The sequence below is a fragment of the Dermacentor silvarum genome, chromosome 3 (assembly GCF_013339745.2).
Source record: "Dermacentor silvarum isolate Dsil-2018 chromosome 3, BIME_Dsil_1.4, whole genome shotgun sequence".
Lineage (NCBI taxonomy): Eukaryota > Metazoa > Arthropoda > Arachnida > Ixodida > Ixodidae > Dermacentor > Dermacentor silvarum.
The window spans coordinates 85,419,686-85,436,129 of NC_051156.1; positions in this window are offsets into that span (position 1 = coordinate 85,419,686).

A 16,444-nucleotide genomic window follows, 5' to 3' on the forward strand; every position below is an offset into this window, starting at 1 on the left:
GTGATTTGTTTTCAAAACATATATGCTCTTGACAGGGAAGGGAAAACGAGACGCAGGCTGGCAAATGGCACTGGAAGGGTCATGACAACTAAGTGTGGAAAATTAACTGCAGCAATACGATTATGATCATGATTCCTTGTTCAATGAAGTAAACCCACTGGGGGGAATAGGCCACAAACGATCCCAACCAGATAAGACAGATGGGCTAGTTGGTGCTTATTACATACATGAGAACATCAACTCGCGCGAAAAAGGCGTTGGACGAGCAGCACACAGGACAGAACGCTAGTGTCCTGCACACACGACACTAGCGTTCTGTCCTCTTTGTTTCTTGTTGTCGTACGATGTCTTTTTCACGCTAGGTAACGATGTCTCAATCCTCTTACCATCTTTTACTTTTTGGTTTTTTAGTGTGTATCAAGGCTGCACCCCCTGTAATAGTGCCCGCTTCTCTATCCTCCTGAGACCCCAACACAACTATGGAACATAATCGCTATTCAAGGTAGTTTTTATTTTCTACTGCTATGTTACGGACTTGAAATACAATTTTTAAAATTTATATGCCACGATTAGATGCCAGAGGCTGCGTCTCCATGTAGGTGAAAAAAATAACTATCTTCATCATCTCCTCACGTTTGCTATCAGAAAACTGCATTTGATTGCTTCAACGCAGACATGAAAACGGAGCTCCGTGTAGTACACTGCCATGTTGCCAAGCGTGCCGGTATTTTCACGCGATCTCACTCATTTCGAAACATACCTCACGGTTACTTCCGGCCGTCTGGGACGACACAGAGGTCTAGATCAATTTAGTGTCGAATTTTTTGAAAGCGGATGAAATAATGTGGGGAAATCACTTTTTTACATTCACACATGCACCGTACTTCATACCCAGAATGACTATTTTACGTAATAGCTAGCGAGTGAATTTCGAAAAAATCTTGGAGGCAATATGCAATGTATTGTACTTTCGATTTTAGGAGGCTATTACAAAAAAAGGCACTATATGAAGCAAGCTTTGATTTGATAACTGTATGAATTTACGAATGTAAAGTTAACTGATGAATACAGATGAATGTCCAGCATAATGATTGTTACATCAGTACTTTTCTTTTTCTTTTTTTTTACCATGCACCAATGCAGTTGTTTTCCTTTGAGTACGATATCCGCTCATTTAATAGCTCTTTAGGGTTGTGAGTGTGACTAAATTAGCTGAAATTAGAATAGGAACAAGAAAAATTCACACAGCTATTCTCTGCGCACTTGGCTTCATCTCCGACACTAAGGGTAAGGGTAAGGGAAATTTCGAGCTACAGACAAATCAAGCATTCGAAATAATTTCTGGTAATTGGTCCCTACTCCCTCTTCACCTACAGTAAAATTAACTACGTAGTAATAAATAAAGAAGTTTAAAAAATGAAACGTTTCACGGAAAAGATATCAATAGGGGCCAGGCAAACAATCAACAAAAACAAATTGAAATGGGCAATACAGAACGTGGAATTATAGTTAATGAACTACGTAGAACCACCACTAGGGACGTAGTTTTTCCTGTGTATTGACACGTGTACTTGTTTATCTTTCTCATAGGATGTAGGACGAACTACGTTCTAACTTTCGTCCTTTATCATTGTCAAGACCTAATTACACAGGAGATAAGCTATCGGACCATTTCTCATTGAATATAAAATTTGTGTGCCCTTCAATATTTTTTGTGGTACATACACGCCACCCTTATAAACCAAGGTGTTTCTGTATTCTATGCTGTGCGACTCCAATTCTTTGTATTTCTATATTTACGTTGCTCATTGTATCTCTATTTCATTGTTCCAATAGTGCCAGTAGTACCAGTAGTACTGGCAATTTTTTTTCCTGCACGAGCGTACATAACGCTAGCACGCGCTGTTTTACTTAGCATGTTTAATTGATACTGTGTGAGCCCGTTTTAGGGCTGTTCAGCTAAGTGCCAAGCAGTATTGTACACCTTCCTCTAAACAGGAACAAAAGGTCGTTCCTCGTTCCTTACCAATCTTGGAACTATTTCCTATAAAAGTTACTATAATGCGAAAGGAACGCGTTCCAGACATTTCTAACATTGGAACGTGTCGTTACATTAACTAAAATATGGTGTCGGATAATCCTGCGGCGAAATAAAGTGAGCAGTTTAAAGCTCACATCTAACTACGTATATTATACGAATCTTAACATCGCCGGCGGCAGATTATCTGGAGATAGAAAGAATCCAAAGAAACGCTCCTTGACGATTTTTTTTTCAGGCATACTGGACACACTTCAGACATGTCTAACTGCAACTTTGGTGCTTGTCTGTTACAAGTGCAACACATATGGCACTTTCCACTTCGGCCTTCAAATGCGCAGTCGGGATACTGCGCTTCAGATCTTCAAATAGAAAGTTGGGCGCATTCACAAATATAATTAAGTTTCTTGCACAAGAAACCGCATCGAAAGGAACAATACATTGGCGTTTAATGAATGCTGATTTAATATTGCAGTATGAGTGGGAAAAATATCCGGAATGCATGTTCGCAATTTAGTCAAGACCCTTGTTTGAACTAGTTAGTGTCCGACAGGCCGGCATGGGGGAAATAAACTACAGGAGGGAGCGCCACGTGACAATCTTGAAGCCTAGTCACGAAAAAAAATATAATGGAGAACTCACGAAAGAAAATTCCCCATAGTCAGGCGACAGGCAAGCGGTAGTTCCTTGCGCCTCACGCGGTCGCCCATCCGCCCTGCATGATGTGTTGCGTACGTCCGTGCGTCTGTTCAATACCGTGGAACATTTACAGAAGGAAAGCCGTTCCCTCAGCCGTTCCTTCGTAAACATAACGAGTTACTGTTACAATTCCATAACGGAACGGTGGCGTTCCTCCGTTGCTCCCAAAAGGAACTAGTTCCAGGTACGCCGTTCTGTACAACCATGGTGCCAAGGTGGCCGCTATTTAGATTTGGATGCAGATTCTCGGAAATACTGGCATGTACGCACTCTGGTGGACTAGTCAAGAACTGAGTAGGTCAAAGTAATGCACAAAAAAGAGGTCAAAATTTTATAATAACTAATTTAGAACCGAGAGATTGAAGATACTGATCTTATGAAAATCATTTTACGCCAGAAAATCACATCATTTTCAGGTTTCTAACATTGTTTTGCCCTTTTAATATTTCAGTATTAGAAGACTTACTATAAAAGGCATGCGCTGTCTGTGTTTTGTGTCTCGACATTTGTTTGTCGGCTGTCATTTCCAGAATTCTGAGGAATAACATTGTCAAGGATGTAAGGCAAGGTATGAGCAACTTTAGCGATAGAATGGTGTGGCAATATAAGCCGCATATGCCGCATGTCAAATAGCAGGGAGTGGCATACACATATACCTAAATACATACGGGTATTCTCGCTCACTGACAACGTCGCCGATGCCGAAACCGGATTTTCTGCAACAAGGTGCCCTTAATGCTGTCTCGTTAATAATCGCAAATGCTACCTAAATGTTACCTATGTTTACTTAAAGGGAGAAGCCCGTCCGTTTTGAAAGTGTGAATATGTGACCGCCCATTTCTTAGCTTATCCCCCACGGTGGGTATGTGCCATTTGTACAGAGGATCAGTATCATCATCATCATCCTGCACGCCTCACGCGAGGAGGCGTCAAGCTCAAGGCCTACTGCGAGGAATTCAGTGGAGAATGGCAAGCGTATCGGAGGCGCCTTCAACGAGTGGAGTAGACAGGCGGGTGAGTTTGTGCGTGCTGAGGCCAGTCAAGGCCAGCGTAAGCTGGTCAATTGCAACGTCACTGTTGGACAGTGACAACAGCGGAGAGCAGGGAGTCGGCTAATCTCCGTCTGGTCACGAGAGGCCACATTTACTATTCGGCCTTTTCGAACAGTGATTCCTAACCGGGCCAGTCATGCTTCTCACGTGTCATCGCCACGAATTCATGCCGCGTGCTGGTGATACAGATCCCTAATGAGGTTAGCCTATACGAATACGGAACAGTGAGAATTCAGGACCAAATGGATCCTACTTTCATGCGTCTGCGTAATCTTGAAATGTGGCGCATGATTATCATGTGTTTGGAATTCTGCCTCATGTTATTGACTTCAACGGCGGTCACGACGTATCCGCGGGAGGTGAATCTTAAGTTTTCATGAGCTCGAAATCCTACTCGCCAAATTGGCTTGCGTGTTACTCATGCATAGCCCAGATGCATGTTAAGCGGGCTGATCGAGCTGGTATGGGGGACATTTACCGTTCGATTTCAACGCGAAGGCGTTAAGGGTACCGTGTCGCTAAAAATCTGGTGTCGGCGTCCGGCGTCGCCTGAACTGTAATTGCCGTATGTATTTAGGTATATGTATATGCAACGCAGCATAGAGCAGCAGCAGTCATAGAGGCATTGCGTAATCAAGAAGTACAGGAGGCATACGTGAATATCTTAGCAAACATATACAAGGATTCCACAACTACCTTGATTCTCCACCAGTGTTGCCAGGTTTGGCTATATATAGCCAAATTGGGCTACGGGAAAAATCTTTTGGCGTCGACTTGGATGAGTTGGCTATGTGGCTATATTTGGGCTACTTAAAATCTGCGACTTGGCTTTGTTTGGGCTATAAGTGGCGCCCAATCCACGCTCCAGAGCTGGCTCCGATCCAGTAGAAGCAAGCTGGCTGAGCCAGCCGCGTGGCTGTGCGTGTGTGCGGGCGCGAAATGACCCCTCCTCCCCTTCCCTTCCCTCTCTGCGCCGTTGTCTGAGCCAGTGGCTTTGATCTTCGATGCACTTAAACTTAAACCCTGCTTGACCGTTGGACACCCGATCTCCGCGCATCGGGATGAACCTGGGAGTAGTGGGTTTTTCACAGTACACTGTACGAACATGGCTATGCTCAGGAAGGGAGAGCAATAACATAGGGGTGGGGCCATCGGGTGATCGTGGCGCCGACATGAAAGAAGGGAAGCCCGGGTGGATGACACGCTCCAGTGTGTTAATGGCCACGTCTTCCGGATGAAGTATCGCGCCGGGCACAGCTTTCGACCTACTCCACGTTTCTCGTGCGAAGCTTTACTGCTATTTTTCTTTTCCTGCTAGATAAATTTTTCTTTGTGCTTAGATTCGAGATTCATTTCGATAGGATGGACGTAAGATCGGATCCCCGTCAGGGAGGAGAATCCAAACATAGGAAAGTGGGCCAAGTATGCGAGAACGTATAAAAAAGAATGGGAGCAAGACCCCGTGCCAAAGGTGGCTTCTGGTGCTTTTACTTTTAGATGGTTTGCCCGTAACGTCATGGATGCAGATACTCATTCTGCCAATATCAAAACATGTTTGCCACGATGACATCAGTGCACCACGCCACATGAACTTCACCCACCGTGTTAGCTTAACTTGTGAGGTGTCGTACTGCTGGCTCGATGACGCGGGTTTGATTCCCGGCCACGGCGGCCGCATTTCGATCAAGGCGAAATGCAGGAGCACCCGTGTACTTAGGTGGACGTTAAAGAACCCGAGGTGGCCAAAATTAATCCGGAGTCCCCCACTGCGTCATGGCTCCCAATCATATCATGGTTCTGGCACGTAAAACCCCAGCAATTATTAGAGTTTTAGATTAGGGGCCACAAGGAAATAGCGTCGAGGCCACTGCGCATGCGCAAGACGGAAACTGTGTTTGGGTTTTGCGTAGGGCACGCTATTTCATCGATTTAGTGGGAACCTCAGAAGCTACCCCAAAAGCTTTCGTCAACAAACATGGCGGCACCCATCGAAGCGATGGCTCTAACCTAGCACAAAACTGGGCTCGATTCGTGGTAACGCGTGAAGTTTGTAAGCTAGAAGAAGTGATTGCGGTTATCGCTTTCTCTCAACTAACATGTGTAATGAAGATTGATTCATTATGCGCCGCTGATTCCGAATTCAATTGTCGCTTTCATGGCTTGTAGGCCTATCACGGAGTGACTTGGCTGGGTGAAGGTGCGTAAAGTTGGTTACTCAAAACTAAGCGCGACAAGCTGCATGCTGCTAATAGAATTGGTTCTAAATTGTAAATAAAGGTGAAAACACGAAAGTCTAAATTAGTTTTCTTATCATAAAATGGTATATTTTATTTTAATATTTATAACAGCTTTTCTTTCACGGTGTAGTGACGCTGCAAACGCAACACGCTATCCGCAAACGCAAGACGCCTATTCCAAAACTCTTCATTCCTGCATGCCCCAATGCTAACACCCACAAAGCTCTTTGGGGCCCCAAACTTTAGGGGCCCCTATTCTTAAACTTTATAGCCATCAACATGGTTTGCTTTTTGACAGTGAGCGATTTCGACAGCATTACCACTGTTATCAATTTGTTGTTTACCATTTCTCTTTGTGCGCCGTCGCGGCTTTTACCATTTCGAGCGAGTTAGTTCGAGACGTGCTCGTCGCCGAAAACGACTGCGCGCTTCTTGCACTAGTGTGCCGGTTTGCGTAGTAATCTTTTAAAGCACCGCTTACACTGATTAAGACAGTGAGTGGCAGCTGTTGTATGTCCCTTTTCTTAACGCGTGTTTTTGGCGTGCTAGAGACCTAAGATGGCGGCCAGGTTGATGTAAATTGACACTGTACACGTAGTGTGTGTCCCAGCTAATCCGGGCCAAGCTAATTGAAAGAAAAACCCAAAAACGAGAAAACAAGATTGGACGATGAGACAAATAACGCGAGATATCATAGCGCAAAAGACTTGTTTTAGCTCATCAAAAAAGAAGCCGTGAAGACGTCGCCGTCGCAGATCGCTGGACAGCTGAACTTCTACGCCGTAGGCAGAGATAACGTGAGAGATCGATTACGCTGAACATTATTTTGTGTTCACGACAGCTAAAAAGCAGAGTTCGTAGTTAATATTACTGTAAATAACTAAAAATAATAACTTAGTACTATCTGTCATAAAATAAAAGCACTTATTCGCCCAGTGCAGGGATTCGCTGAAACTGAAGAGTTTCCGGCGCCAACCAAAAAGTGTTCTGTGCAAGCATGATGTCCCTGTTGTTGACGTAAAGGGTCGACCGTCACGGCGGCACGGACATTTTGTTACGATGGGTTGTGCAAAAAAGGACTACCGTAGTCAAACGTAAAAATGTATACACAAAAAAAATTGCAAGTAAAAATGGCTATATTTGGCTACGAAATATTTGGCACTTTTTTTCTGTTTGGCTACATTTGGGCTACAACTTCTCTTGCTTTCGGCTACGCCGCCTAGTCGAACCTGGCAACACTGTTCTCCACAAGAAAAGTAGAAAGTTACCTATCAAGAAAGGAGTCAGGCAAGGAGACACAATCTCTCCAATGCTATTCACTGCATGCTTAGAAGTATTCAAGCTCTTAGATTGGGAAGGCTTAGGAGTGAGATCAACGGCGAATATCTCAGCAACCTTCGGTTTGCAGATGACATTGTCCTATTCAGCAACAATGGAGACGAATTACAGCAAATGATTGAGGACCTTAATCGAGAAAGTGTAAGAATTGGGTTGAAGATGAATATGCAGAAGACAAAGTTCATGTTCAATAGCCTGGCAAGGGAACAAGAATTAAGGATCGCCAGTAAGCCTCTAGAGTCTGTAAAGGAGTACGTTCATCTAGGTCAATTACTCCCAGGGGACCCTGATCACGAGAAGGAAATTTACATAAGAATAAAATTGGGTTGGAGTGCATACGGCAGGCATTGCCAAATCCTCACTGGGAGCTTACCACTGTCGCTGAAAAGAAAAGTGCACAATCAGTGCATTCTACCGGTGCTATCATATTGGGCAGAAACTTGGAGGTTAACAAAGAAGCTCGAGAACAAGTTAAAGACCGCACAAAGAGCGATGGAACGAAAAATCTTAGGACTAACGTTAAGAGACAGGAAGAGAGCGGTGTGGATCAGAGAACAAACAGGGATAGCCGATATTCTAGTTGACATTAAGCGCAAGAAATGGAGCTGGGCAGGCCATGTAATGCGTAGGATGGATAACCGGTGGACCATTAGGGTTACAGAATGGATACCAAGAGAAGGGAAGCGCTGTCGAGGTCGGCAGAAAACCAGATGGGTTGACGAACTTAGGAAATTTGCAGGCGCAAGTTGGAATACGCTAGCGCAAGACAGGGGTAATTGGACATCGCAGGAAGAGGCCTTCGTCCTGCAGTGGACATAAAATATAGGCTGATGATGATGATGATGATGATGATGATGATATGCAACGCCTTGCTATATGACGTGCGGTATATGCGGGTTATATTGCCACCCCATTCTATCACTAATGTTGCTCATGCCATGTCTTATATTGTTAACAAAGTTATTCCTCGGAATTTTGAGAATGACAGCCCACAAACAAATGTCTTGAAACAAAACACCGGCAGCACATGCCCTTTATGTTAGATTTCTCAGAATGCAATGCTAAAGTGCGAACCAATAACAGAAACCTGAAAATTATGTAATGTTCTGGCGTGGTTGTGCACTACCTCCGGGATCGACCAAGGCAAGAGGCCGCGTTTCTACCAGAAAGCTCGCCCTCGTGCATTAGCGTTCGACGCCCGCGTTTCGCGGTAAATATTACGATTAAATGAGCTGCAGTTGACGGGAAGCGTGAGAAGGAGTCAGGAATTTTTTAATGCTATTACGTTTCACTCTTATTTGAGCCACTTCTTGACCTCAGCCTGAGACGCAAACTGCACAAGCGAACCTTATATATGTCAACGTGCCCCTTAACTACAATACGGAATAGTGCCATATGATTACTAGGGATCAAGCCTACAACCAGTAACATTGTTTAATATTCGTGGATACGAGGGTTACAAAATACAGAAATTTAGATTGGAGCATGTGCAAAAACCATGTGGTCACATGAATTTATTGGCAGTGGGGTTACAACCACATTCCTTGGTAGTAAGCGGTGCCGTTCCGAGAACAAAACAATTCTAGGGCGTTGTGTACGTGGTTTTCTATCTGCCACCACTGCATGGGTGGCACCTACCATTGAAAACGTTCATTTGCCACATATCTGTCTTATATGCGCGACATTTTGCGCACTACGGCAAGTAAGGTAGCGTCTCTAGCCTGCTTGACAATGTGGAGTACTGTCTGCCACACCGCAGCAGCCGCAGCCGACAGGCTTGGGACCCGTGGTGTCCTCGTGCTTGGGCGTGGTGATGACCCTCAGCGCAATCACCATCGGCCTGTCGGTGCTCAGCTACCGCAACGGCGGAGGCTTCTTCGGAATGGCGCGCAACACGTGGAACACCTGCCACTCCAAGCCCTGCCTCATGCACTTCCGCAGGCTCGAAGGTACGGCACAGGCATCTGCTTTTATACACTTCAACCTGAGCGTATGTGCACGCATGTCACACTATAGTAAAGAAGGCCAATGACACATGACGTGGATTACGCCGTGCTCTCTCTGATCTTTGAGCGTGTGTGAGCTGTAGGAAAGACCTCGCTGTATTTTTGTTCCTTTGTAACATTCGCAGCACATTAGCGGTTTCTATAATACGCCATAGAAAAGGAACTCTTAGTCGGTCATGCAAGCGCCATCACAATAAACATGTCAATGCAGAGAAATAAAAGTGGCCTTGCCAGAACAGCTATTATTCACGCTACTCTACCCGTGCTAGTTCTAGGACATATAACTTCCTTCAACACGACGATTGATAATTCATTCTACACTTCTTTTACGTCGATTGTTAGTAACATGAATACTTGTGTAACTAGAAGTGACGTGTCAGTACCTTTCTTAGCAGATATTTGAGAAAGTCCCCTAATGCATGGTTACCGCTGCCTCGATCGCGCACAGTGGACTATCAAGGGTTGGGGGGGGGGGGGGGTGGAGGAATCTTGACACTCGCGGCAACTAAAGATGCAGCGTGACAACCCAGTGATGGTGCATCTAGAACCTCCGGAACAGCTATTTGTGATCGCAGGACATGAATATGATTAGCAACTATGATGTAGACGAAAGAGAAGACACCGGAAAGAGTCGGTCAAATCAGGCGACGGAGTCGTGCGACCAGCTTAATTTTCCTATTTAAGCGGCTGTTTAATGACGCCGGTTTAGGTCGTTAACAAACAAGAGACAAAATCCGGCGCGATATGTCACATTTCTTGCTTTTTCATTTCTTAGTGCGCTCGCTTTTTTCGTCGGTTTACACCTGTGCTTTCACGTACGCTGCGTAATAACTGAAACTCGCATAGGCTGATGCAACGGCTTTAATGCTCCAGTTTACCTATAAATCAGCAACAAGATGAAACTAATTAAGTGAAGCTAGAGTAAGATGTGAAAGCCAGGAAGGGGCAAGGAGACAAAGTAGTTGGGCCGGTCTATCCACATTACGACCGGGGTGAAACAATTCGAGCTGAAACAACTTAAACGAAGCCAATGGTAAAAAGCTGAACGCGGGATAGGAAATAAAGGTTCACTAGTGGTGACACCACGTACATGAAGTAGCAGGTTCCCCGCAGGGGCGTCTGTGTAAGCAGGCGTTTGGTGTGTGGCGACACCACGGACCCGAGCACATGGGGGTTGGACCCTCCCGCGTGTACCGTGCGCGGCTTAGCCGTGTCTGGGGAAAGGGGGATCCTGGGGGTTGAGCCGATGCCGGGTGTTCGGACCTCTAAGGCCCCCCGGCGGAGGCAACACACCTCTTCGGCCTCTGCTTCACACAGACGGCACCTCCAGACTGACCCACCTGGAGGAAATCGGTAGTCGCCTTTTCCTGTCCCCCTCTCCAATCTTTTGTCTTTCTTTCTCACTTTTCCATCTTTACTGTCTTCTATTCACTTCTTTTAACTTCCCATTTTCCAGGTGGCAAGGGTTAACCTTGTGTAATATATCCAGTCTTGGGTATATATATATATTAGGTTATAGTGGGAATGTACCGCTGGCGTGCGCAGGATGGAATATTTCTATTCCTGTAACGTCCCCAGGTTGGGCTCCGAGGTGGGCGGCGGGCATACCTACCGAATACAGTACTGCTATATATGGCTTCCAGTTTCCCCCCACTACATGATCGCTCCCTGAAGAGGGGGCGCACCGACGAAAGCTTCAACTTCTTTTGAAACCTAAAGAAACCTTTCCCAAGTACCACGTGATACACAGTCAGCATGAAACTAAGAAAGTCCGTACGATATCACCATTTGTTGTTGCAAAAAGTCTGACAGAGGCAATCGGCACGGGTTACAAAGTGACAAAAATGGGAAGCGGGACCTTCTTCTGGAAGTACGTGACAAGCTCCAATACAACAAGCTGACAAAACTTATTGCGTTTGGTGATATCCCCGTCTCTGTGGGCCCCCACAGATCAATGAACACTGTGCGCGGTGTCATTTCCGATGACGACCTCCTCGAACTAAGTGAAAGCGAGCTGTTGGATGGATGGCAAGACCAGAACGTGGTAAAGGTGCAACGAATTAAGTTAAGGCGCGACGACAAGGAAATTCCCACAAAGCATGTAATAATTACATTTGGAACAAGTGACCTCCCTGATTCAATAGAGACCGGATATTGTAAACTCCGCGTACGACCGTACATTCCCAATCCGCGTCGACGCTTCAAGTGTCAGCGTTTTGGGCATGGATCTCAGAGCTGCCGAGGGCACTCTACTTGTGCAAAATGTGCATCAAAAGAACACACCTCAGACATCTGTACTTCCCCAACCCACTGTGCAAACTGTGACGGAGACCACCCCGCATATTCGCGATCGTGCCCGTCATGGAAAAAAGAAAAAGAAATAATTCAACTCAAGGTCAAAGTAAACATTTCCTTCCCGGAAGCGCGCAAGCGTTTCTCTGCACATAATCAATCGAATCCGTCCTACAGTGATGTGACGCGCCAGGGGGCAGCGCCACATCCTTCGGCGGCAGGCCGTCTCACACGGAGTGTGACTGTGGTTCCGCCATCAGCCCCCCTGGCAGGAGCAGCCAGTACTGCTCCGCCCCTTGCCACGAAGGGCCACCAGGCCTCCGGGCCTGCCGGTCCCAGGGCCACTGCTCATGCAGACAGGCCCGAAAAAACCCCGAGTGTCCCCGCAGCGCGGGCGTCATCCAACACCTCTGAAGAGGCGATGGATGCAAGTAGCACTATTCCGGCGTCTCAGACGCCAAAGGAATGGCGCAGCTCCGTGGAGCGTGCCGGGAAAAAAGGGAAAACCCCCATCACGGGGCCAGGAAAGGCCTCGTGAGCTAGCCTAATCTATCACTCTTAGACACACAGCACAAGACAAATATAAAATGGATACACAGATACTACACTGGAATGTCAGAGGTCTATTACACAATCTTGATGACATTAAGGAACTCCTAAATAAGTACAATCCAAGGGTGCTGTGTGTCCAAGAAACACACCTTAAATCTTCACACACTAACTTTCTCCGACAATATGCGATCTATCGCAAAGATCGCAACGATGGCCTCGCATCTTCGGGTGGTGTGGCCATACTAGTAGATAAAGGTGTCGCCTGCCAGCATCTGAAGCTGCAAACTACCCTTGAGGCAGTTGCAATCAGAGCTGTGCTGTTTCATAAACTAGTAACAATTAGTTCTCTATACATCCCTCCTAGCTACCAACTCTCCAAAACAGAATTCCAAAGCTTTATAACAGAACTTCCTGAACCTTACATCATAGTAGGCTATTTAAATGCACATAACCACCTCTGGGGAGACTCTCGTTGTGATGCAAGAGGGCGCTTAATTGAAAATTTTCTTTTCTCCACGGATGCATGCTTGCTCAATAAAAAGAGCCAACATACTACAGTGTAGCACACAACACATACTCATCTATAGATTTAAGTATCGCATCAAGTACACTTGTGCCATACCTAGAGTGGAACGTCATCGAAAATTCATACGGGAGTGACCATTTCCCAATCATCCTAAAATTAACAAAAGCCGATGAGTGTGCTCCACATCTGCCCCGTTGGAAAGTCGAAGGTGCCGACTGGAAACGATATAGAGAGCTGACATATGTGGCCTGGGATGACATCTGTACATTTCCTATCGATGATGCAGTGTCGTATTTGACGGCAATTATAACTGATGCTGCGACACTCTGTATCCCTCAAACGAACGGATCGCCTTTTAAACGACGTATTCCCTGGTGGAATGAGGAGTGTAAGGAAGCTCGCAAAAATCAAAATAAGGCTTGGAGCCACCTTCGCGACTCTCCAACTTTCGAGAACTTAATCAACTTCAAGAAAATAAAGTCGGAAGGTAGAAGAACGCGCCGCCGTGCTAAAAGGGAAAGCTGGCAGAGATTCATCTCCAGCATTAATTCATATACAGATGAAAGAAAAGCCTGGAACAGGGTAAATAAAATAAAAGGCCACGAAACCCATCCTCTACCATTAGTAAATACACAAGGAGACACACTTATTGACCAAGCTGATTCTCTAGGCGCACATTTTGAAAAGATTTCAAGTTCGTCCCACTACTCAGATACATTTCTGAGATATCAGAAACAAGCGGAGCGACTGCCTCTGGATCGTAAAGGTAATAGAAATGAACCCTACAATCGTCCATTTAATATGGCGGAATTTCAGGCTGCACTAAATGGTTGCAACAAGTCGGCTCCAGGAAGTGATAGAGTCTTGTACGAGATGATCAAACACCTAAACCCCGAAACCCACAAAACACTACTATCACTCTTTAATTCTGCGTTCTCTGCCGGTTACATTCCGTCCGCATGGAAAGAAGCAATCGTCATTCCTATTCTCAAAGAAGGCAAGGACCCTTCCTCAGCCAGTAGCTATAGGCCTATAGCCCTGACAAGTTGTATATGCAAACTCTTTGAGAAAACGATTAACCGGCGCCTCATCCATTTTCTTGAAAGCAACAAAATACTCGAGCCCCTACAGTGCGGTTTCAGGGAAGGTAGATCCACAACAGATCACCTTGTCCGCATCGAGACAAATATCCGTGATGCCTTTATGCACGGACAGTTTTTCTTATCAGTATTTTTAGACTTGGAAAAGGCATACGACACAACTTGGCGTTTTGGAATTCTCCGTGACCTGGCTGGAATGGGAATCCGAGGCAGCTTATTAAATGTGATTCAGAGCTACCTCTCTGATCGCACGTTTCGCGTCAGAGTTGGTAACGTCATGTCTCGACAATTCACACAGGAAGCTGGTGTACCACAAGGTGGTGTGCTGAGCTGTACACTATTTGTTGTCAAAATGAACTCGCTCCAAACTGTCATACCACGTACAATGTTTTATTCTGTATATGTGGATGACGTACAAATAGGTTTCAAATCATGTAGCATTTCTATCTGCGAGCGACATGTACAGCTTGGGCTAAACAAATTATCTAAGTGGGCTGACGAGAATGGATTTAAACTAAACCCACGAAAAAGCACGTGTGTTCTCTTCTCGAACAAGCGAGGTATATTACCGGACCCCACTATTTATCTTAATCGACAACAGCTACCTGTGAGCCATGAACATAAATTTTTAGGCCTCATTTTAGACTCTAAATTAACATTTATCCCCCACTTGAAGTATCTGAAAGCTAAGTGCCTGAAGACAATGAATCTACTGAAGATCTTGTCCCGTACATCTTGGGGAAGTGACAGGAGGTGCCTCTTAAACTTGTACAAAAGTCTCGTACGGTCGCGCCTTGACTACGCAGCTGTAGTCTATAACTCTGCTACGCCTAGTGCTTTGAAGATGCTAGATTCTGTGCACCACTTGGGTATCCGTATTGCTACTGGTGCCTTCAGGACTAGTCCTGTTGAAAGCCTGTACGTTGAGTCCAATGAGTGGTCTCTGGATCTCCAAAGGACATATTTAAGTCTCTCCTACGCCCTAAAAGTTACATCAGACATCCAACATCCATGTCATTCTACCATTCGCGACATGTCCACTGTCAGGCTGTTCCGTAACCGCCCAGCCAACCGGCCTCCTCTGTCTCTCCGGTTAGAAGCACTGTCAGAAAAAACAGAGGTCCCACTTCTAGGGGATGTACTAATGGCCCCTACCTTGCTTCCACCGCCTTGGGAATGGCACATTATTCAGTGTGACATCTCTTTCGTAGAAATATCCAAACAAGCACCGGAGACACATATACATTCCCATTTTCTTGAACTCCAGGACAAGTACTCCTGCACAGAATACTACACAGATGCTTCGAAGTCCACTGCTGGCGTTTCTTACGCAGCTCTCGGAGACTCATTTTCTACATCTGGGGCACTAAATCCACACACATCCATCTTTACAGCGGAAGCATATGCTATACTCTCGGCTGTTCAACACATAAGGCTCACAAACGTCGCTAGGGCTATTGTCTTCACAGACTCATTAAGTGTGGTCAAAGCCCTAAGCAATCTACGGAAACACAAGAACCCCGTTTTTAATGAACTCTACAGCTTATTGTGTTCCGCATATATGTGCAACCAAATGATTGTCGTATGCTGGGTACCTGGCCACAAAGGTATAAAAGGCAATGAAGCTGCTGACAAAAATGCTACGTCAGTAACCTTTAGCGATACAGACCCAAATATCCCCATCCCTGTCACAGACCTGAAGTATTTTCTACGCCGTAAGCTGAGGAAGCATTGGCAAGGAGAGTGGGATACCCAGGTACTAAATAAGTTACACATGATAAAACCAAAACTAGGAAACTGGATAACTGGGAAAACGGCACGATATAAAGAAGTGCTTGTTTGTCGATTAAGAATAGGACACACTTACAGTACTCACTCTTACCTCTTGACTGGGAATGATCCTCCGATTTGTAGTAAGTGCGGCAATATTCTGACAGTTGTCCATGTTAATATTGAGTGCCCTGCTATAGAAGCAGAGAGGAAAAGGTATTTCCCTTCTGCATATCGTGAAAACATACCTGTTCACCCATCATATTTTCTTAGCCATGAACCGCTTTTTAACCTGAAAATAGTTTTAGAATTCTTAAATGAAGTAAACACCCTGAAAATCATTTGGCCAGGTAATTTTAGCAAGTGATTAACGGCCCTTGTATTCAAGGGCTCCCTTCAAGCCCTACTATCACTGTTTTATGTGTTACATCATACGTTTTTAACGAAACCCATTTGCCATAGCCCACATCACTAACTAGGTAGTGTCATTATTTTACCACTTACATGTTTTACGCCATTTACAGCGACAGTTTTTTAGGCCCTTCTACAGCCATGTCAGATCTACTTTGAGGAACTTATTGTCCACGCCATCCACAATTCATCGATAACATTACCATTTGTCATGGCGCTCTTTGGCCATACCTGGCCCTTGCGCCATAAAACACCACACATCATCATCGAAGTAGCAGGTTGACATCCATAGCCTACTGTGACCATATGGTGAGCTTGAACAATGACGTACAATTACTTATTAGCCTACAGCAGCGGTGGCTTAGCGGTAGAGCATCCGCCTCGTATGCGGGAGGTACCGAGTTCGAATCCTGGTACCGCTGG